Source organism: Lithobates pipiens, unplaced genomic scaffold, assembly GCF_037356315.1.
Source record: "Lithobates pipiens isolate NorthernLeopardFrog02 unplaced genomic scaffold, aLitPip1_a1.2 Scaffold_8, whole genome shotgun sequence".
In the NCBI taxonomy this organism is placed as follows: Eukaryota; Metazoa; Chordata; class Amphibia; order Anura; family Ranidae; genus Lithobates; species Lithobates pipiens.
The window spans coordinates 425,927,659-425,952,004 of record NW_027507903.1 but is presented as its reverse complement, the minus strand read 5'-3'; the positions used below and the strand labels follow the sequence as shown (position 1 = coordinate 425,952,004).

The following is a 24,346-nucleotide window of genomic DNA, read 5'->3' as shown; positions in this document are numbered from 1 at the left end:
GGACCAATGTGAGTATGCAATGTACAGGGAAAGGGACAATTGTGGGCACTCACTCAGGTTGAACTTGATGGACTGGTGTCTTTATTCAACCTTACTAACTATGAAACTACTACGACAGCAAGGAAGCTTTGACCATGGCCACCCGGAACAAATCCGTTTGGAATTTAAAGGGGCCAAGATACAAATTTTTAGTGACTTATCCCCTATCACTCTTGCCAAACGTCGTAGTTTTCGCCCTGTAGACTGCTCATCTGCAGAACCATCAGTTCCCGTATCGCTGGGGGTTCCCCTTCCGCCTTTCAGCTACTAAAGATGGGACTCAATACTCCATGAGAGATCTTCAGGAAAGTGAAGCTTTCATACGCAACCTGGGTCTACCACCGTTACCAGACGAGGATCCCATGCCGCTTCCGACGACGCCTAGACCCTCCTCCATCCCTGCCCGGATTTGGACCCCTGCGCGCGAGAAATCGCAGAAGTCCTTTTCTACTCCCCAGCGTAACCTACATCCTAGACTCCCTCCTTGATAGAAACTTCCATGTGCAGTGTTTGGCCGGCCTCGGCCCCTATCTCACCATGCTTTCTCCTTAACAAGGGGTGTTTGCAACTTTAGTTACGGGTTATATTTTTTCTACTGCCCCTGTTTTTGGTTGTTGGGACTACAGTATACTGTTCTTATTACCTGTAACTTTTGCTGGAAGGTGGCGGGGTCCCTCCAGATGAGCTGGAACCCCTGATGTGCCTCCTTTTGTTCCGTGGCTACGGCTGTGGACTCCTGGGTGGTTTTTACCCCCCAGGCCTTTTTTCTAATATTAATGTTTTTTTTTTCTTTTTCAGGCCTCGTTTTTGGCCTTTTTTTAATTTTTTGTTCAATTTTTATGCTCTTTTCTACACTCTATAGATGCATTTTTGTTATTATATGCCTTCACTTGCTTTTCATTCCTAGGATACACCATGGGACCCAATATTTTCTTGGTTTGTATGGTTATATCCGCTTTTTGTGTGTATATTATGGGTACTTTAAGCTTCCACTGTTTCCTACACGAAGGCTTTGAGGGTACTTACTTACAATGTTAAGGGCTTGAACTCAATCCATAAGCGTTGGTTAGCTTTGAAGGAGTTCAAATCCTCAAACGCAGATGTGGTCCTAGTCCAGGAGACTCACTTTCGCCCAGGGGGATCTCTTAAATTTGCAGCCAAACATTTTCCGGTCTCTTTTATGGCCTCTGACCCCTCTGGTAAAGCAGGGGTGGCGATACTGATTAAAAAGACCTGCCCGCTACGGGTTAAGTCTTCGTTTATTGATCCGCAGGGTAGATACATTCTTCTGGACTGTGACTACTTATCTCGTTCTCTTACTGTCATTAATGTTTATGCTCCCAACTCGGGTCAGATTCATTTCCTTACTGAGGTCTTGGATAACCTGGGCACATATGCCCAGCCATTCATGATCATTGGCGGGGACTTTAATATGACCATGTCTGCTAGGAAGGATAGACAGACCCTGTTCTCAGACAACCCCTCCTCAAAAACGGAACGTCAATCTACTGCGTTTCGCAAACTCATTAGATCCCATAACTTTTTAGACATCTGGAGGATTAAACACCCTACGCACCGGCAGTTCTCCTTCTACTCCCCCCCCACACAAGATGTACTCCAGATTGGACTACATCTTTGTTACGGCGCCTCTTCTAACATCGGCAGTAGCCTCGGAGTTAAACCCCATAACATGGTCTGATCATGCATCGGTCCCAGCTTGATCTCGCCCTCGCCTTCTCTACACCCAGGACCTGCCACTGGAGATTCAATGATTTTCTCCTCCGCGACCCGGTCACTGAAACCCATTTGTCCCAGAGTTTAGCCGAATTCTTTCAACTTAACGAAGGGTCAGTGCGGGACGTGTCCACCCTTTGGGAGGCCCACAAGGCCTTTTTCAGAGGATTGTGTATTTCGGCTGGCTCCCGCCTTAAGCGGGACTCGGCTGCGCAGAGACTGGACATTCTTTCGCAATTGCAAAAAGCTGAAGCTCTGCTTTTGTCCTCCCCATCGGTGCCACATCTTTGCACAGTGACCTCTCTACGTGAACGGTTAAAATCCTTAGATATGCATAAATGTTCTAAGGCTCTACTTTGGGCAAAAAAGTTTTATGAGTTTGCCAACAAGCCTCATAGGATGTTGGTGAACAAGCTAAAGCCCCGTCCATTTCATTCCTACCCTGATCTCCTGCTACAGTCAGACGGCACTCCGACTTACTGCCCCTTGACGATGTCTAAAGTATTTGGTGCTTTCTACAAAAAATTATATAATTGCCTAGCTTCAGATCCCAACCACGTGTTCTCTCAAGACAGCTTTGATGATTTCTGAGCTTCCTTGAAACTGCCAGTGTTGTCCTCCTCACAAGTGGCTACCCTTAATGCACCCGTCACGCCAGAAGAATTGGCTGCGGTTGTAAAAGACCTCCCGTCCCATAAATCCCCGGGTCCCGACGGGGTTCCCTATATTTATTATAAAACTTTCCTTCCGACACTGAGCCCTCATTTGCTTAGTCTCTTTACCTCCCTACAGAAGGGCACTGTACCACATTCTCAGTTCCTCCACGTGCACATCACAGTTATCCCGAAACCGGGTAAATCCCATACCCTACCAGATAATTACAGACCCATAGCCTTACTTAACTCCGATTATAAATTTTTCACCAAAATTTTGGCTAATAGGCTTTCCTTAATGATTCCCGCCCTGGTTCACAACGACCAGGTGGGATTTGTCCTGGGTAGACGGGCTGGAGACAACACTAGACGTACCATTGACCTCATAGACTTGCTTGATAAAACATCTTGCCCTGCCATCGTTTTGAGTTTAGACGCACAAAAAGCCTTTGACAGGCTGGGATGGCCTTACATGTTTGCTACGCTCCAGCGTTTTGGCTTTTCTGGTTCTTTCCTGTCAGCCCTGCAAGCCTTATACTCACTTCCCACGTCCCAAGTCCAATTGGCATCTTACAGATCCCCGCTCTTTACACATAGTAATGGTACCAGACAGGGATGCCCCCTCTCCCCCTTGTTTTTTATACTGTGCCTGAAACCTTTAGCTGCAGCTATACGGGAGGACTCGGACATAAGTGGAATCTCCCTCAGATTGAAAGAATACAAGTTGTCTCTTTTTGCAGACGACATACTCCTCACCCTGACGAAACCTCACATCTCCCTTCCCAAACTTCACACTCTTTTAGATACATTCAGCAGACTCTCGGGTTATAGGGTTAATACAACTAAAACTGAAGCGCTCCCTATTCATATCCCTCCCCCGCTTCTAGCTTCTTTGAAACACGCATACCCCTATCATTGGTGCCCCGTTTCCCTCAAATACCTTGGCATTAACTTGACCGCCACGTATAGCTCCCTCTATGAAGCTAACTATGTATTTCTAATTGCGGAAACGCATAGCCTGCTCAGAGGTTGGACATCGTGCCCCCTATCTCTCCTGGGCAGGATTAATGTATTAAAAATGGCCATACTCCCTAAGTTTTTATATCTTTTTGGAACATTACCGGTTGCCATCCCCATGCCTCAGCTTAGGAATATTCAGCGGGCCTTTGCTAAATTTATATGGGGGAATAAGTTGCATAGGATAGCCCAAACAGTGGTTTTTGCTCCACGGTCTCATGGAGGGTTGGGGACCCCCGATATAGTGAAGTATTATTATGCAACGCACCTTCTGGCGGCTATCTCCTGGTTGTCGTATTTTGCTACCAGTAGATGGTCAGAGCTGGAAATGAGTGTTGTCAATCCAGTTCATCCTTGCTCCATGCTGTGGTTTGATCTGACCTCCTCTGTGGCTCAGCTTAGGCGCATAAGCCTTGGGCCGATGCTTTTTACTATGTCCATATGGAAAAAGTGTCACGAAAGGTTCTCTCTCTCTTCTCCATGCTCACCCCTGTTGAATGTCATTTTCAATCCGGATATGCCTGACAGCCTCTCTGTGAAGAATATGTTTCCTTGGTACAGGTCAGGCATCTTCCAACTCCGCCACCTGGTGCACCCGGTATCTCGCAAATTCCTATCCTTTCCAGAGCTTCAGGATATATATGACATTCCGGATCGGCTCCTTTTTTCATACCTTCAATTTAAACATTATTTCCACTCCAGATCCCCTGACCTAACTTTGGCCAACCCTAGCACCTTTGAAACTTTGTGCTCCCAAGGTCCCTGTCAGAAAGGACTTATATCCTCTATCTACAGTATCCTTCACAATTCAATCTCGCCCACCACGGAAGCACATCTCTATATGAGGAGATGGGCCACAATTTTACCGACCCCCTTAACTATTTCTCAATGGCAGGACATCTGGACTTTTACTTCTAAAGTCTCTAGATGTGTGGAGCAGAGAGACGGCTTATAAGATACTAATGTTTTGGTACAAAACCCCTGAAATGTTACATAAATACGATCACACCGTATCTAAGCTGTGTTGGAGGTGCCTACGAAATGAGGGCACCCATTACCATATTTTCTGGAGCTGCCCTTTGATTATACCTTTTTGGTCTATGGTCCAGTCCCTACTCCAATCTGTTTTGGAGATAGATGTTCCGTTAGACCCTAGACATTACTTGTTAGGCCTACCTATTGCGGCGTTATCTAAACACGCCAAGAAACTGACAGCTTATATCCTCCTAGCTGCTAAGAGAGTGATTCCTGCCCTCTGGTTGTCCCCTTCCCCTCCGTCCCACTCACAGCTAATTTCCGCTATTGCATACATACGCAGGATGGAACATATGACTGCACTGGTACAAGACTCCCTACCCAAGTTTTCTAAAATATGGGACAGGTGGGACAACTCCGCGTTTAACCCTGAGACAACACCCTAATTTGTGGCTACTTACTTTCAGGAATGTTTTTCTCAGGTTTAATCTCAGGATTCTTACTCTACATGCCCTCCCACAAATACAACTCTTGGTTTATTTACGTATCTTTATCGGCGGATCCGTGGTGTATCCTTTTCTCCTTACCTTTTAATGTGATGTGTTAAGATGTTAACATTTTGTATCCCGCCTGCGGCGGTTTTTCCTGTTACAATTGCATTGTCAATCTTGATTGTCTGTATCGGAAGTACAAATCTATCTGCTATACAAAAATCTTTTTTCAATAAATATACATTTAAATAAAAAAAAATCAAGTGTCTGAGTGCTGTGGATTCATCTTCCCCTGAAACCATGTGAAGAGTGATTTAAGGAAATCCTCTTTGAGTGTTGTGAAAAGCGACCAAGAACGTGCAATGGTCATTTGTAGTTGGTGAGTGCGCACTTCTCTCACATGTGGTGAATCAGGATGAGCCGAAACACCACCCCCGCCCCCCCCCCCCCCCCCGGGTTTGGTTCGCACTAGCAAAAAACTCGGACAAACACAAATACCGTTAAAGTCAATGGGACACGAACATGAAAAATAAAAAGTGCTAATTTTAAAGGCTTATATGCAAGTTATTGTCTTAAAACGTGTTTGGAGATACGGGTCCTGCCCCAGGGGACATGTATCAATGCATTTTTTTTTTTTTTTAAAAGGCTGTTTTTCGGGAGCAGTGATATTTTTAATGCTTAAAGTGAAACAATAAAAATGAAATTTTCCTTTAAATATTGTGCCTCTGAGGTGTCTATAATATATCTGTAACGTGGCACATTTTTCCCATGTTTAGAACAGTACGACAGCAAAATGACATTTCTAAAAGGAAAAATTGTCATTTAAAACTGATCGCAGTTGTATTGAATTGTCGGGTCTCGGCAATATAGATAAAACTCATTGAAAAAAATGGCAAATGGCAACATTTAAAAAAAAATTGCATGGGGGTCCCACCAAAATCCATACCTTGCCCTATAAGTCTAGTATGGAAACTAAGGGGTACCCTGTGCCAAATTTCAATACCAGACCCTTATCCAAGCACACAACCTGGCAGGCCACAGGAAAAGGAGGGGGATGAGAGAGTGCCCCCGAACCTTACCAGGCCACATGCCCTCAACTTGGGGAGGGTGCTTTGGGGTCTGACCCCAAAGCACCTTGTCCCCATGTTGATGGGGCAAGGGCCTTATCCCCACAACCCTTGCCCAGTGGTTGTAGGGGTATGCGGGCGGGGGGCTTATCGGAATCTGGAAGGCCCCTTTAACAAGGGGACCCCCAGATCCCGCCCCCCTATGTGAATTGGTAGCGGCCTACCATTTCACAAAAAAAGTGTCAAAATGGCAAAAAAGACAAGAGATAGCTTGGGACAAGTCCTTTATTAAAAGATAAAATGATAGAAATGTCCCGCAATGTAAATCCACGCCACCCAATGGACCAAAAAAGAAAAGAAAAGCAGCAACAGTTCAGACTCCATGGGAGGCTCCTGCTGAGTGACACTTCTTCTTGGTGACAGCTGTTATATAGCTGGGGGAGGGGCCATCCAGTCATATAAACAGGTGGCCCCGCCCCCTCCGACGCCACAGGGGCTTCCCCCATAGTTTTCCTGTGGTGTCAGAGGGGGCGAGGTCATCCGTTTACATAACTGGGTGATCCCGCCCCCTCTGACACCATGGGGAAGCCCGTGGCATCAGAGGTGGCGGGGGCACCCGTTTAAGTCACCATTTGGCCCCGCCCTCAGCTATATAACAGCTGTCACCAAGAAGAAGCGACACTTGGCGGGAGCCTCCCATGAAGGCGGAACCGTTGTGGCTTTTTTCCTTTTAAGTGCGTCGGGCAGCGTAGATTTACATCGTAGGACATTTTTTTTTATCTTTTAATAAAGGACTTGTCCCATGCTTTCTCTTGTCTTATTTATCATTTTTGACACTTTTTTTGTGAAATGGTATGGGTACATGTACCCTGTTATCAATTCACATGGGGGGCTGGGATCATCCCCTTGTTAAAGGGGGCTTCCAGATTCCGATAAGCCCCTTGCCCATATACCCCCACAACCACCGGGCAAGGGTTGTGGGGATGAGGTCATTGTCCCCATCAACATGGGGACAAGGTGCTTTGGGGTAAGACCCAAAAGCACCCTCCCCATGTTGAGGACATGTGGCCTGGTATGGTTCAGGAGGGGGTGCTCTCTTGTCCCCCCTCTTTTCCTGCGGCTTGCCAGGTTGCGTGCTCGGATAAGGGTCTGGTGGGGATTTTGGGGGGACCCTACGCCATTATTTTAACTTTTGGTGCAGGGTTCGCCATAAAATCCATACCAGACCTGAAGGGACCCGGGTCCCCAAAAACTTTTTATGACAATAACTCTTTTTGCATTTCCCCTGAACACCGCATATTGTTGCCTGAACTAATGCTCGGGCCGAACCATCCCTAGTGGTGGAGCACATACATTGAAGGAGGAACTATAGGGTTGATTTACTAAAGGGAAATAGACTGTGTACTTTTGAAAGTGAAGTTGCACTCTGGTAGTTGCCCCAGAGCTTAGTAAATGAGGTAAAGCTTCGCTTTACAAAGAACAACCAATCACATGCCAGGAAAAAAACAAAAGAGCATTTTTGCTTGCACATGATTGGATGATGGAAGTCAGCAGAGCTCGCCCACTGGAGGAACTGTACTTTTAAAAATGCACAGTAAATTTTACCTTAGTAAATCAACTCCTATTTGTTACTTTAAGGCATGGAGATTGGAGTATGTTTTCTACTGTATTTTTTTATTTTTTATTTTTATGTTTTATAGAGGAATTTTTCATTTTTAATAAGTTTATTGTTCACTACATGAGGAGTAGCGCGAAAACTGTCTTTCATATTTCATACAAAACAACTCACCCTTTGTTATGGTGATGAGAATAGGAAGAGGCATCCTGTAGTTCTAACACACTACTTGTCTTAGACACACGGTCGGACATTCCAACCACAAAATCCATCAGGTTTTTTCCGACCGATTTTGGCCGAAACTTGTGTTGCATACACACGGTTGGACAAAGTTGTCAGAAAATCCAATCTTTCGGAACGAGGTGACGTTCGTTGCGTACGACGGGATTACATAGAGGCTAGTAGCCAATAGCTTTGGTCTCGTAATTTAATCTGAGCATGCGTGGCACTTTGTCAGTCAGAATTCTCTGCAAACGTTCAGAAAAAGTGCGATCGGATTTTTGGTCAGAAAATGTTAGATCCAGCTCTCAATTTTTTTCTGTCGGAATTTCCGACTGAAAAAGTCTGATAGAGCCCACACACGATCGGATTTTCCGACAATTTAATCCGATCGGACCTTTTTCCGTCAGAATTTCCGACCGTGTGTAGAGGGCAATAGAGTGGCAGCACTGCTACTAGGCCTCAATAGATGCAGCACTATAAGTGTTGTCAAATCAGGAGAGGAAGCGTGTTATTATTGGGATCTAAGACCTCTTGCACACTGCTTCTTTTAGTGATGTAAATGTAGACCATTGTTTTCTATGTGCCTGTACACACAGGTGCGTAAACATGCCCTGCATATAGATCAGGTAAAAAAATCTAGAAATTTGCGTTGCTGATCAGTCTTTTTATGTGAATATACACAAATATGCCACAAGAATGTTCATGCATGTGTATGTGCAAATACACGCTGAACAGCCCATCCTCACATTTTTCTGCCAGGAATGTCTAATCGTACATCAGTAATGTGTGCAAGTACCCTAAAGGTGAAAATGCAAGGGTAAAGGGTCTTAAAAAAAAAAAGAAAACGTATGCAGCCACCACTTGTAAGGACTGATCAGCTGCAATGTATTACAATTGTGTTCTTTGGTTTAGATACACTTTAAAATTGTATAATTGTGGGAAAACTTCAGTAATAAAATCTCATGCAATTTAGTTTGAATATTCATGATCTAAAAGGTTTCTGTGTAATTTGCTTGAAGTAAGGCAGAGAACTATTATTGGGGTCTAAAAGAAAATCTTTCCCTGGAAACTTCGATTTTCTTGAGCTTTATCTGCCTTGCGGGTCTAGCTCACAATAGAATATGATACATGGGAGATATGTGTTCAGAATAATCACCACATCACTTCTCTGAGCCTTAAATGCAGTAGAAATTGTTTGGAATGCTATTTTTTTTTTATATAGTATAATATGTAACAAAAGGTTTCCCGACTCTCGGTAAAAGGCCACCATACAGCTACAGGAAGGAAGCGTATGCACAACCCCATCATCGCTATTTTTCTATTGAATTTCAAAACACTGTTTGGTGTTTTAATAAATAGTAGTTCATGGTCGCTCTGATATTTGCACAACCTGGATGACTAAACACGTCTGCCTTTAGTTCGGTGTCTGAATTAAAGATCTGTGAAGGACAAATGATAAAAGCAGAAAGCAGGGTGAAGGCAGATAAAAGTATGTAGGAAACAGACCAGTGGATTCAGGTAAAAAACATGAAATCTGAGGGACATGTGATTTTTAACTGTTCCATGCCTGATAACTTCAGCGAAAAATGGCTGCAGTGTGATCATTAAAAAAAATTTAAAATTCTGATTAACTCATGCCTGTCATAATTTCTACATGATACTGTTAGGCGTTGATCCTTATAAATGTATTCATTAAAGGACTATTAAGCCGCGTACACACGGGCGGACTGTCTGGCCTACTTAGTCCGCCGAAACACATTTCAGCGGACAGTCCGCTCGTGTGTGGGCTTCAGCGGACTTTTTCAGCGTGCAGTCTGGCGGACTAAGTATTTCGGAATTTCCGTAATACTGTCCGTCGGACTCGCATTTCGGCGGACAATCCGCCCGTGTGTGTGCCAGTCCGCCGTACTTTTGAAATGAGCGGACTTTTCCCACCCGGAGAAAAGTCCGCTCATTTCGAGCGGGTATCCAGGTAGGCGGGGCCCGCGAAGGAGACGTCGCTGGCCCCGCCGCCTGGTATGGACTTAAAGGGGAACCCCAACGCCGAAAAAAATCGGCGTGGGGGTCCCCCCCAAGTCCACAACAGACCCTTGTCCGAGCACGCTACCCGGCCGGCCAGGAAAGGGGGGGCGAGCGAGCGCCCCCCCTCCTGAGCCGTATCAGGCCGCGTGCCCTCAACATAGGGGGGTGCCTTGGGGAAGGGGGGGCCGCGCGGCCCCCCCACCCCAAAGCACCTTGTCCCCATGTTGATGAGGACAAGGGCCTCTTCCCGACAACCCTGGCCGTTGGTTGTCGGGGTCTGCGGGCGGGGGGCTTATCGGAATCCGGGAGCCCCCTTTAATAAGGGGGCCCCCGGATACCGGCCCCCCACCCTATGTGAATGAGTATGGGGTACAATGTACCCCTACCCATTCACCTGTAAAATAAAAGTACCAAAAAAAACACAACACACGAGATAAAATACTTTATTGCACAGCTCCGGGGGTCTTCCGTCTTCGGGGGTCTTCTTGCCGGACTCCTCCGCTATCTTCTTGTAGCTCTTTTGCTAGCGGAGGAGTCCGGCTTTCTTCCTCGCCGCCGGCCTCTTCTCCCGACTTCGGGGGTCTTGTCCCCCTCTTCGGTTCTTCTGCCGGGACACCGCGCCTTCTTATAGCTCTTTTACAGGCGGTGGCCCGGTCTTCTGTCGCCACCGTCGCCGCCGCCTTCCGTTCTTCTTCTTCTTCTTCTTCTCCAGGAGATGTTGCCTCGACGATCTCTCCGGCCGGAATGCCAGGGACGCACTGCGCGGCCACTTATATAGGGACAATGGGGCGGTGTCACATGGCTTTATGTCACGTGGGTTGGTCACATGGGTTGATGTCACATGGGGACTATGACATCGTAAGGGGGCGGGGTCACCATGTGACACCAACCCATGTGACATAAAGCCATGTGACACCGCCCCATTGTCCCTATATAAGTGGCCGCGCAGTGCGTCCCTGGCATTCCGGCCGGAGAGATCGTCGAGGCAACATCTCCTGGAGAAGAAGAAGAAGAAGAAGAAGAAGAAGAAGAAGAACGGAAGGCGGCGGCAATGGCAACGCCTGTAAAAGAGCTATAAGAAGGCGCGGTGGCCCGGCAGAAGAACCGAAGAGGGGGACAAGACCCCCGAAGTCAGGAGAAGAGGCCGGCGGCGAGGAAGAAAGCCGGACTCCTCCGCTAGCAAAAGAGCTACAAGAAGATAGCGGAGGAGTCCGGCGAGAAGACCCCCGAAGACGGAAGACCCCCGGAGCTGTGCAATAAAGTATTTTATCTCGTGTGTTGTGTTTTTTTTGGTACTTTTATTTTACAGGTGAATGGGTAGGGGTACATTGTACCCCATACTCATTCATATAGGGTGGGGGGCCGGTATCCGGGGGCCCCCTTATTAAAGGGGGCTCCCGGATTCCGATAAGCCCCCTGCCCGCAGACCCCGACAACCAACGGCCAGGGTTGTTGGGAAGAGGCCCTTGTCCTCATCAACATGGGGACAAGGTGCTTTGGGGTGGGTGGGCCGCGCGGCCCCGCTTCCCCAAGGCACCCCCCCATGTTGAGGGCACGTGGCCTGGTATGGCTCAGGAGGGGGGGCGCTCGCTCGCCCCCCTTTCCTGGCCGGCCGGGTAGCGTGCTCGGACAAGGGTCTGTTGTGGACTTGGGGGGGACCCCCACGCCGATTTTTTTTCGGCGTTGGGGTTCCCCTTTAAGTCCATACCAGGCGGCGGGGTCAGCGACGTCTCCTTCGCGGGCCCCGCCTACCTGGAGATGCGCTCGAAATGAGCGGACTTTCCTCCGCGTGTGTGGGCGAGTCCGTTCATTTTAAAAGTAGGGCGGATAGTATGGCGGACTTAGTACGCCGTATTAGTCCGCTCAAAAAGTGGTGTGTGTGGTCAAGTCCGTTCATTCGAAAGTATGACGGACTGTCCGTCGGATTGTCTGACGGACTAAGTTGGCCAGACAGTCCGCCCCGTGTGTACGCGGCTTTAAGCCTTAAAAAGTTATGCTATGTGAAAGATCATTGGAAGGTCCTAGCTGGCTAGTGCTGGCGAGTCTTGTTTTGTGCACTTTGTGAATTGACCCCTTCCACTGTGTACTGCCTAGTTTAAAATTCATCAGTTGCCAGATTTTTTTTCTCTGTCAACTGTGTTTGGTACATAGACTGTTTAGTTTTCTCTTTTTCATTGTGTGTCTGAAATGTTCATATTTATAGAGCATAGGAAGTAATGAGTTAACCCTAAACAAGGTTGCTCTCACTTTTTAGATAAGTGTAAAATGCGTTTGTCCTTTTTTCTGTCTGCACAGGGTCACTTACATAGCATTACATACAGGGCACAAGTCCTGGGAAAAAAAAGTGTGAAAACTCACCGAAAATCCCCTACCTCAAAAATAAAAAAGTGTGTTCCCATGTATTCCTGCAGAACTTGAGCCCTGCCCTCACAGCACTGTCCTTCTCTTCTCTCCCTTTCACCCCCCCCCCAGTAATGTCCTCCTCTACCCCTTCATCCCCCCCAGTAATGTCCACCTCTTCCTACTTCACTCCCCACCAGTAATGTTCTCTGCCGTATCCACCCCCCCCCCCCCCCACAGTAATGCCTTCCTCTGCCCCCCTCAACCCCCCACAGTAATGTCCACCTCTGCCCCCTTCACTCCTCCCCAGCAATGCCCTCCTCTGCCCCTTCACCTCCCCACCCCCCACAGTAATTTCCACCTCTGCCCCCTTTTCCACCCTCCCAGTAATGTCCACCTCAGTCAGCTTCACTTCCCTCCCAGTAATGTCCACCTCTGCCCCCTTCACTCCCCCCTCCAGTAACGTCCTCTGCCCCCTTCACCCCCCACAGTAATGTCCAACTCTGCCTCCTTTTCACCTCCCCAGTAATGCCCACCTCTGCCCCTTCACTCCCCCCAGCCATGCCCTCCTCTGCCCCTTCACCCCTCCCCACCCCCCCACAGTAATTTCCACCTCTGCCCCTCCCCCCCAGTAATGTCCATCTCTGTCTCCTTCACTTCCCCCCTAGTAATGTCCACCTCAGCCCCCTTCACCCCCCCCCCCCCCAGTAATGTCTACCTCTGCCCCTTCACTCCCCCCCCCAGTAATGTCTACCTCTGCTCCCTTCACTCCCCCCAGTAATGTTCTCTTCCCCCTTTACCCCCCCCCCCACAGTAATGTCCACCTCTGCCCCCTTCACCTCCCCCCAGTAATGTCCAACTCTATCCCCTTAACTCTCATCCCACAGTAATGTTGTCCTCTGCCCCTTCACCTCCCACCCCACAGTAATGTCCTCCTCTGCTTTGTTTTTACCCCCCCCCCCCCCCGTAATGTCCACCTCTGCCCCCTTCACTCCCCCCCAGCAATGCCCTCCTCTGCCCCTTCACCTCCCACCCCACAGTAATGTCCTCCTCTGCTTTGTTTTTACCCCCCCCCGTAATGTCCACCTCTGCCCCCTTCACTCCCCCCCAGCAATGCCCTCCTCTGCCCCTTCACCTCCCCACCCCCCACAGTAATGTCCTCCTCTGCCCCCTTCACTCCCCCCAGTAATGTCTTCCTTTGCCACCTCACATCAGTGTCCTCCTCTCTGCTGTGGCAGGGCTCCACTACCAAGACACTCACAACAATGTACTGCTACTGTCCTTCTGTGCTCTGCTGTGGCGAGACACCACAGCCATCGAGACCAAGTGTTACTGCCTTCCATTCAAAAATGGAGCCAGGCAGCACCATTACTCCACTGCGCATGCGCCCGCCTAGCCAAAAATGGCCAAACATGTACGAGCTTTGCAGGCTTCGGAACGGCGCATGCATGGTTGGCCCGCAGCCATATTTTTTACAGGTGGCCTGAAAATGGGCTGAAATGTATGGGCTGCCTGTAAATTAAAGGGCGGTTGGCAACATTAGCTTCAATCAGTGTGCGGCACTTAGATAAATATTGGCAATTGCAACGCCTTGATCCACCGCTTCAACTGGTAACTAGTATAGATAGACTAAAAAATAAATTGCCAACCAATAACCATATAGTGGCTTACCACATGGTGTAGCCCACATGTCCAAAATTTGCATACAAAAAAAGGGGAGGAAAGACCTACCAAGAAAGTCACATCTGTGGTACACTTCGGTTGAAATAAGATAATTTTACTGTAGAAAAAAAGGCACCATATATAAGAAAAACAACAGATCCGGTGTAAACCTTCCAAAACGTTGTCATTAAAAAGGGTGTCACAGTTGCGCATGCATCCATTAAAACAGTCACACACATATCTTCAGGGATTAAGAAATTATAATAAATGTGGTTAAACTTCTTAAATCATTACATTTCCTAACAGTCCCAAGCTTCCAATAAACCAGGAAAAGAGAATGTGCGCCTGGTCACTGAGTGAATGCTGATGCTAGTAGGCGTATACAGTGCACTTACTATTACGAGCTGTGTTGGCAGCTGCTGGTATAGCGTCTGCCACACAGCTTGCGTACTTCAAAGGCCAGTCCTGCTGGATGTGGCTGCTAAAAAGGAAAAAGTGCAGGAATGCCGTTCCCATTCATACCTGCAGGACTCGAGCCATGATTACATGCCTATAAAAAGAAGAGACACTATACTTACCTATCTGGTGGCCTCTTTACTGAAATGCATCCTCTTCACTGTTTGTCGACTACAGCAGGCATAGAACTGGTCAAATGGGTTGAATACCTGTTTGCCCTGCTGCAGGCTGTGGTTCCGCTTGCTTTTTCATATGTCCAGTAGTGATGTACGTGCCAGCAGGAGAAACCAAAACATGCGCCATGGAGAAGAAAAGTTCCACAAACCCAGAAGAGTGGAGTATCTGCTGGGGCTGATGAGCAACGAAGAGGCATTGGGGTTGATTTACTAAAACCGTACAAAATCTGGTGCAGCTGTGCATGGTAGCCAATAAGCTTTTAACTTCAGCTTGTTCAATTAAGCTTTAAAAAAACAAAACCTGGAAGCTGATTGGTTTCTATGCAGAGCTGCACCAGTTTTAGTAAATTAACACCATTGCTTCAACCAACGGGCCACAAGAAAAAGTAAATATAGTCATTTTACTTTTAGATACTGGGTGTAATTCTATGCTGATAGAGGAAAAGTGACAAACTATGCAAGGTGGAGCTGGTTTTGGGAATTTGGGTATTCGTTTAGCAGGTAATACCATTGTATTCAGAGAAGGTGTTATAGGGGTTTTAGTCTGAAGCAGTGGGTAAAGAACTAAAGCTCAGTGGCACTAGCTTTTATTTTGGGCTTAGGGCCCAGGTCCGTCAGGCTACACTACTGTAAACAATTCAATTTTGAGTAACAGAATTTTCAGACTAGCAAAGTTGCCCTTATTATTAGATAGAAAGAAAGTTTATCAGCTATGTAGAAATGATCCCCGAAAGAGCTGCTGGAAATGTTGGGTTCTCCTACTGTTTCTAGTGATGATCTGACCTTTAACTTCCATGTGCTCCTTGCTGCAAAGGGCAGTTATAGGTGAGGGCAGTGACCATTTGTTTGTACTGTTGGAATACTGGTGAGGGGACACACTGCACACCTTTGCTGCCATTGTGCTATATGCAGTTTGTGTTGGTGTTCAGTGCACCCCTGTGCCTTTAAGGAGGGGTGGGCTCCCTACAGCCTCACCTGCCCTCTGCCCTATAATTCACGGGCCTCTGCTATGGAGGCTCTTAAAATTTTGAGTTAAGACTGCAGATAATACTGAGGTGCCGTGAAGTGGCTCTGCAGCTTATGCATGTATTTGCAAATGTGTGCAAACTAAACCCCTGTTTTTAATGCAAACTGTTAGACAGGATCATTTGTTTGGTTGCAGGCTGGTTGGTAAGTTGAGCTGGGAATTTTCTTTGGTTTTTGTTCGTCATTTTCCACCCTTCCATGTGCTCCTTGCTGAAAATGCCAGTTATAGTGGCCATTTGTTTGCCCTTTAACTAGAGGTAAAATACATGGGAACAACCTTTATGGTAAATAAGGCGATATTTAGTACACAGTTATTCCCAGATGTATAGTATGAAAGGTGCAGTTAAACTATCTGGGCCTATAGACAAACTAATATCCCTGACTAACCACTAGCCAATGGGTTATTGCAGAGACTGTCGGTGGCACCACCCTTTAACTCAATGGTGGAGCACCCAACCTTCCAAGGAAGGTATTTGTAAATAAGAGTGCATCTTCACAAAGTGTCCCAAAAAAATGACCATGAAAAGATGCATAAGTTCCCTTTAAGAATGTTCCACCATTGCTGGTAGTGTCCCCAAACAAGTGTAAACAAAGTTGGTGGGCAAAAAATCTCATACATACCACTCTGGTATCTGACAAAATGTCCTTCTGGGATCAGATAGTCACACCCCGCAGGCTTGATGAGAGCAGATGAGTTGTAGGCCACAGTATCCCTTATGGCTAGTATGCAGGATGACCAACGCGAGTCTGCACCTCCCCCCCCCCTTCTGTTGCTCTTGCTAACTTGCTCTAAATCTCTGTTGGTCCATGTGGCAATCCAATTTCAGTCAGCTGAACACCCCATTCCTGGCTTATGTCCTGGGGTTCTGGGTCTTTGGCCACGTCTCCCTGGTGCCACTCACAGACAGCACTCTCTTTGCAGGCTCTCACAAGCTCTCTCCCTGGCAGACTGTCTGCCTCCTATGTCACATTCTGTCCCATGGGTGGGGGTACGTTTTGGCCAATCGGAGTCTTTCTGCTCACTCCTCTTCTCTAGCAGCCTGTCCATCGTTGACCTAGAGGTGGAGAAACCAGCTACGATGTGGCCATGATTTTTCTTTCAATTCTGTAGACGTATCAGGCATCTGATCTCACTCATGTTAGACTATAATTGTTATAACTGAATTTTTTTAGTGGAATAACAGTAGTAATTGTAATGTGTTATATAAACAGGGAAATAGCTCGTTTAATTTATGACTTTTCCGTTAAAATATTCTTTGGCATTTCTTCCAAACAGACATTTCAATTACAACAAAAATTTCCTGTTTGTGTAACATTTTTTACTAGTTTATATTACCTCAACTGAGGTCATTTAAATCACTACTTGTCTTGTATTGTTTAAACTGTTACGACGACAACAAGAAATGGAAATAGCAAGTCCAACTTCTGGTTAAAATAACGAGATTTTGTAAATAGTATTTAGTATGGAAGTAATATTAATAAAGTAAAACCATGTTCATTTTGAAAATCAAATCATTTACAGGAATTAAGAAAATAAATGGATGTTGCCTTGTGCATGATTCGGTCAATGGATCAACACCACTTCACTTTATTAATCTCATCTCCGTTAGTTTATTAACTCTTTAAAGCCTAACTCCACATTTCTTGTCCCTTTAACCACTTCAATACCTGGCACTTTCCCCCCTTCCTGTCCAGGGCAATTTTTAGCTTTTAGTGCGGTCGCACTTTGAATGACAATTGCGCGGTCATGCAACACTGTACCCAAACTAAAATTTTATTCTTTTCTTCCTACAAATAGAGCTTTCTTTTGGTGGTATTTGATCACCTTTGCGGTTTTAAATTTTGGCCCTATAAACGAAAAAAAGGCAGACAATTTTGAAAAAAAAACTGATGGGTACTGATGGGCATTGATGGGCACTGATAGGCAGCACTGACGGCACTGATAGGTGGCACTGGATAGGTAGCACTGATGAGGAGCTACTGACAGGCATTACTGAGTGGCACTGATTGGCACTTTGATGGGGCACTGACAGGCATTACTGATGGGGCACTGATTGCCACTGTTGTTAGCAATGATTGGCACTGACAGGCATTTATAGAGGGGGACAGGCTGACAGGGGATGGGCACTGATTGGCAACTGATGGGTACCTTTTGATATCAGCACAGACCCCCCCCCCCGACAGGGAGAGCCACTGACAGAGCCGATGCAAGCACAGCTGATCATCGCATAAACCAGGGAAAGCCATTTACCGGCACTTCCTGGTTCATGCATTGATCAGCTGTGATTGGTCACAGCTGATCACTTGGTAAGAAGCCTCAGAGGCTTCATACCATGATCAGAGTTGCGGTGTGTCAGACTGATGCACAGCACCTCTGATCGCCGCGCCGCATCCTCCTCCTCCTCTTCCTCCTCCTCATCCTCTTCCTGTGTGATGGGTGGCACAGCAGGAACACTGTCTGGATAAAGGGGGCCTTGAGAGGCAAGGAAGTCCTCCTCTTCCTGCCTCTGTTCTGCCTCAAGTGCCCTGTCCATTATTCCACGCAGCGTATGCTCCAAGAGGTGGACAAGAGGTACAGTGTCACTGATGCATGCACTGTCACTGCTCACCATCCTTGTGGCCTCCTCAAACGGTGACAGGACAGTGCATGCATCCCTGATCATGCCCCACTGGCGTGGTGAGAAAAAACCGAGCTCCCCTGACCCTGTCCTGGTGCCGTAGTCGCACAGGTACCCATTGATGGCCCTCTGCTGCGTGTGCAGCCGCTGCAGCATGGCCAACGTTGAGTTCCACCTGGTGGGCATGTCACATATAAGGCGGTTCTTGGGCAGGTTCAACTCCTTTTGGAGCTCAGCCAGCCGAGCACAGGCATTAAATGATCGGCGGAAATGCACACAGACTTTCCTGGCCTGCTTCAGGACATCCTGTAAGCCGGGGTACCTGCCCAAGAACCGCTGCACCACCAGGTTAAGGACGTGAGCTACACAGGGCACATGGGTCAGTTGTCCCTGTCGGAGGGCAGAGAGGAGGTTGGTGCCATTGTCGCAAACCACCATTCCTGGCTTAAGCTGGCGTGGTGTCAACCACCTCTTGGCCTGCCCCTGCAGAGCTGACAAAACATCCGCCCCAGTGTGGAAGAGGCCATGGAGGAAGAAGAAGAGGAGGGGGTGGAGGAGAGAGGTGTGTCACAACCAATAGTAGCATTTTGGAGGCGTGGTGGCGGAACAACCTCCAACACTACTGCACCTTGTCCTGCATCCTTCCCAGCTGCCAGAAGAGTGACCCAATTGGCCGTGAAAGACAGGTAACGTCCCTGTCCATGCCTGCTGGACCATGAGTCAGCGGTAATATGCACCTTACCGCTGACCGCCCTGTCCAGCGAGGCAAGGACATTGCCTTCCACATGCCGGTAGAGTGCCGGAATCGCCTTCCGTGAGAAAAAGTGGCGTTTGGGGACCTGCCACTGAGGAACCGCACATTGTACAAACTCACGGAAGGGGGCCGAGTCTACCAACTGAAAAGGCAGCAGTTGAAGTGCTAGCAATTTAGCCAAGCTAGCATTCAACCGCTGGGCATGTGGATGGCTGGGAGTGAACTTCTTTCGCCGGTCCAGCTGGGGCAGGGACATTTGCCTGCTATAATCGGACGTGGGTGTACTGCTAGCAGAGTGCCCGGAAGCACTTGGCTGTGACACACCTAATTCTACACCTTCATTCCTCTCAGAGCAGGTTTCAGAGAGGACTGAAGGTCTAGTGGGGTGGGAGATGCCAGCTGATGAGGAGCAAGGAGAGGTCCGCTTTGTTCTTTGGTGTGGGTCTTTGAGGTATGCTTGCCAACGAGCTGCATGGCAGGTCAATATATGTCTGGTGTACAGGACGCCGTGGCTGGGTCCTGGAAGGACGCTATATTTCCCCTCTGTTTGGGTTGTGGTCTTTTTAAATGAATAAAATTGATTAACCCACCTGTTAAGGGAGTGCCTTTAAAAAACAAGACAGGAAGTGGTAGGTGGGTGTGGAGGAGTGGAGAACACATGGTGGATGGTGTTTGTTTGGGTTGCAGCAGCTGAAGTGGACAGCAGTGTCCTGTTTGGAAGGCTCCTGGCAGGGGAAGCTACCTGCCATCAAGATCAAGCTCTGTTTCTGATAAAGACTGCTGTTCTGGACTTTGCAAGTCGGTGAGACTACAAACCTTTTTCCTTTTGTTTTTGGCTGCTGTAAAGCGATTTAAGTTTAATAAACCCTTTGTTGTGTGCAAAGCCTGTGTCCTGCGATCTACCTGGTCCCCCGAACATTACAAGTGGTGCTCGAATGCGGGCAGGACAAAGTAACAGGCGTTTTTTCTTGCTAGTTTTTTTTTTGCATGGGATTTGAACTGACATTTAAAGGGACAGTACAGTGAATTTATGTCCTGGGTTAAAGCTGCACAGCTGTTGAAAGCTGAAACAATGGAGGAGCTAATTAAACAGCTGTCCTTAGCTAATATACAAGCGCAGACTCGCCATGAGGAAGCTAATCAGCGCTTAGCAACCCAGCTGGAGGTACAAAAAACGCACCACAACGAGTTGGTGGCCCAGTTAGCAGCCCAGCTAGCGACCCAACAAGAGGTTATGCAGGCTCAGATGGCGGCCTTAAAAGAAGCAGTGCAGCAGCTTTCTCAGGGCCGTGAACAAGTGGCCGTTGCCCCTGGCAACCAGGTGACCATAAGGGCAAGCCATTTTTGAATGAATGAATGAATGAAATACTTATATAGCGCACAATGCGAGCTGAATCGCCTCTAGAAGTTGTCCCTGAGTGATGACGTAGAGGCGTTTCTGGCAACATTTGAGAGGACGGCAGAGAGAGAAGGGTGGCCCCAGGACCAGTGGGCCGGCTTAATTGCTCCTTTCCTCACCGGAGATTCTCAAAAAGCCTATTTTGACCTACCACCAGAAGATGCTAAAAATTATCAAAAACTAAAGGCAGAAATACTGGCTCGGTTGGGGGTGACTACGGCCGTTTGGGCCCAACGAGTGCACCAATGAAAGTATCGTTCAAACCGGCCACCGCGATCTCAAATGCATGACCTGGTGCAACTAGTAAAAAAATGGCTGCAGCCCGAAGTGTTGTCTGGCCCCCAAATTGTGGAGCGGGTCGTGCTGGACCGATACTTAAGGTCACTGCCAGATGACCTTCAACGGTGGGTCAGCCATGGAGACCCCAAAACCGCGAACTGCCTTGTTGAGATGGTGGAACGATATACGGTGGTGGAGGATCTGCTTGGCCCCACCAAGCGTCAAGGGCCCAGTCTGCCACGGCCCTTCCAACCAACTGCCGCCCTTCGAAAGGATGTCCCCAGGAGCCCTGGAACCAACACCCCGGAAGGCCAAGAGTCACACCCGTTACCCCCTCAGCGACCTGTTCCTGATCGGAGAGGAGGGGATGTACAATGTTGGTGATGTCATGCCTGGGGCCATACCCGGGCCCACTGCCCATTGCAGGAAGAACCCATGGAATGCGGGGTTCTTCAGAGGGAGTCTTTTTATGCCCATAAAGCGTGTACAACACATCTTGACCTTGGAGAGGGGAAGTTTGAGTGTGAAGTCCAAGTGAACCACCACCCTGCACAGGCTTTGCTGGACTCTGGAAGCATGGTAACCCTGGTTCACCCTAGAGTAATTGGGAAGATTGGTCCAGTAAGCAAAATTTTGCGGGTTGTGTGCATTCATGGGGACACTAGAGAGTACCCTCTCATCTCGGTGTCCATCTCCACAGCATGTGGCACTAGTACTCAAGAGGTGGGGGTGGTAAAAAACTTGGTACATGACGTTATCATAGGACGTGACTGTCCGTTATTTGCAAAACTTTGGAGACAAGGAGAACTATCTGAAAGGTCCAGAGACTGGGAAGAAACTAGTCCCTCTGTTCCTGTTGTTGAGGGTAATAACCCTGAGATGCCACATGTTCGTAATATGGACCCAGTTGATAAAAACGCCAAGACTTTGGTTAATAATGATGAAAATAGTGCTGATACTGTTAAGGATGTCAATATGTGGGGGTCTCAGACCTACCTGAACACTGAGGGGGGGGGAACCTTCCCCGCTCCAGGTAATGCTGGGGGAAGAGGATGAGGAAATGGCCTCTACCCCTGACTTGCCAGATTTGGGTGTTCCCCAGGGGGCATTTGGTACTGCCCAGATGCAGGACCCCACTTTGGCCAGGGCACGGGAACAGGTTGTAGTAATAAATGGGGAGCCCCAAGAGCCAGGTGCTAATGAGCGGTGGCCACATTTTTCAATATGTAATGAATTGCTTTATCGGGTTACTAAAGTGAGAGAAAATGTGGTAGAACAATTATTGGTACCCCAACAGTATAGACGCAAGGTCCTGGACCTGGCCCATGATGATGTGTTAGGGGGACACCTGGGAGTTGAAAAGACGGAGGCACGGATCGCAGACCGGTTTTACTGGCCAGGCTTGAAAGCAGAGGTAAGGAGATACTGTACCTCTTGTCCCACCTGTCAGTTGACCGCTCCAGCGACCCATTTCCGGAGCCCGTTGGTCCCTCTGCCCATAATTGAGGTCCCATTCGAGAGGATAGCCATGGATATAGTGGGTCCCTTGGTAAAGTCGGCTCGAGGTCATTCTTACATACTGGTGATCCTCGACTATGCCACTCGATATCCTGAGGCGCTACCCCTACGGAATACCTCCTCTAAGGCTATTGCACGGGAGTTATTCCAGTTGTTTACACGGACAGGTTTTCCCAAGGAAATTCTCACAGACCAGGGCACCCCGTTTATGTCGAAGGTTATGGCTGATGTATGCAAACTGTTCCGGATTAAACATCTGCGCACATCGGTCTACCATCCCCAAACAGATGGATTGGTAGAACGTTTTAATAAGACCCTTAAGTCTATGCTCAAGAGAGTGGTACAAAGGGATGGGAAAGACTGGGACTGCCTGTTACCAGCTCTCCTATTTGCTATCCGAGAAGTGCCCCAGGCCTCCACTGGGTTTTCGCCCTTTGAATTGGTATATGGGCGGAGACCTCGTGGATTACTGGACTTTGTTAAAGAAGAATGGGAAAGTGAACCAATTCAGCATAAGAGTGTTCTTGAATATGTCTCTCAAATGCAGGAGAGGATCCGAACTGTGATGCCGCTAGTTAAGGAACACTTACAAAAAGCCCAGGAGGCTCAACGACGGGTCTATAATAGGGCAGCCAAAATTAGGAACTTCCAAGTGGGGGATCGAGTAGCAGTGTTGATTCCCACTGTGGAAAGTAAATTCTTGGCCAGATGGCAAGGCCCTTTCGAGGTTGTAGAAAAAGTGGGAGAGGTAAATTATAGAGTCCACCAGCCAGGCAAGAGGAAACCCTTCCAGATATATCATGTAAACTTGTTAAAGCCCTGGACAGACAGGGAACCAGTGACCTCCCTGGCTAGTACAAAACTTGAGCCTCGGGTTGGGGTGGAGAGTGTCCAAGTAGCAAATACCCTGTCTAAAACCCAAAGTCAGCAGGCAAAGGAGTTCTTGCAGAGAAATAAAGAAACATTTTCAGACTTGCCAGGGCTCACTAGTGTCATAGAGCATGATATTGTCACAGAACCAGGAGTCAAAGTTTTTGTCCGGCCCTACCGCATCCCAGAGGCTCAAAGGAAGGCCGTTTCAGAGGAAGTAAAAAAGATGTTAGACCTAGGGATTATTGAAGAATCGCAGAGTGAGTGGTCGAGCCCGATTGTGTTGGTACCGAAGCCCAACGGGACTCTGCGATTCTGCAATGATTTCCGGAAACTTAATGAAGTTTCCCGGTTTGATGCCTACCCCATGCCCCGGGTAGATGAGCTTATCGAGAGACTAGGTCCAGCCAGGTATATCACTACGTTAGACCTTACCAAGGGGTATTGGCAAATACCGTTGACTAAGGCTGCTAGAGAGAAAACTGCTTTTTCTACCCCAGAGGGGAGTTTTCCGTACAAAAGGATGCCTTTTGGATTGCAAACTGCTCCAGCCACGTTCCAGAGAGCAATGGATAGGATTTTACGACCTCACCGGAAGTATGCCTCAGTATACTTGGACGATATAGTCATTTTTAGCAAAGACTGGGAATCGCATTTGCCCAAAGTGCAGGCAGTGCTGGACTCTCTTTGGAAGGAGGGGTTTACAATAAACCCTGAAAAATGTGCTTTGGGAATGGAGGAGGTGAAATACCTGGGTTATATCGTGGGTAGAGGGGTAGTGAAACCTCAGGTCAACAAGATAGAGGCTATACAGAATTGGCCCCGCCCCCTCACAAAAAAGCAGGTACGTGCATTCCTGGGCATGGTGGGATACTACAGGAGGTTTGTACCCAACTTTGCCACGTTGGCGGCTCCGTTGACCGATCTGACTAAGGGTCGGAAATCGGTCATGGTGGAGTGGAATGCAGACGCTGAGAAGGCTTTTTTGGAGCTCAAGTCGGCGCTGTGCCAACACCCTGTACTGGTAGCACCTAACTTTTCAAAAGAGTTTGTTGTCCAGACTGATGCTTCCGATGTAGGATTGGGAGCGGTGTTGTCACAGGTTATTCATGGCGAGGAACACCCGATAGTCTTCCTCAGCAGGAAGTTAACACCAGCGGAGAAAAACTATGCCATAATTGAACGAGAGTGTCTGGCCATTAAGTGGGCTCTGGAATCCCTCAGATATTACCTTTTGGGAAGGAAGTTTAGGTTGATTTCTGACCATGCCCCTTTAACATGGCTGAGACAGGGAAAAGGGACTAATGCCAGGGTTACCCGGTGGTTCCTGGCACTCCAGGAATTTAAATTTGTAGTGGAGCATAGGCCCGGGAGACTGCATCAAAATGCAGATGCCCTCTCCCGAGTCCATTG

The 24,346-nt window shown here is 47.9% G+C and overlaps 1 long non-coding RNA gene across 1 annotated transcript in view; it reads right to left on the bottom strand.

The window, feature by feature from the left end:
- LOC143963062 (uncharacterized) overlaps positions 1–16,541 on the bottom strand; it is a 167,448-nt gene extending 150,907 nt beyond the window's left edge. Inside the window, exon 1 of the long non-coding RNA XR_013270872.1 lies at positions 16,117–16,541. This is a non-coding gene — a long non-coding RNA (uncharacterized LOC143963062). The remainder of the gene's footprint in view (positions 1–16,116) is intronic.
- Positions 16,542–24,346: the final 7,805 nt, after the last annotated feature.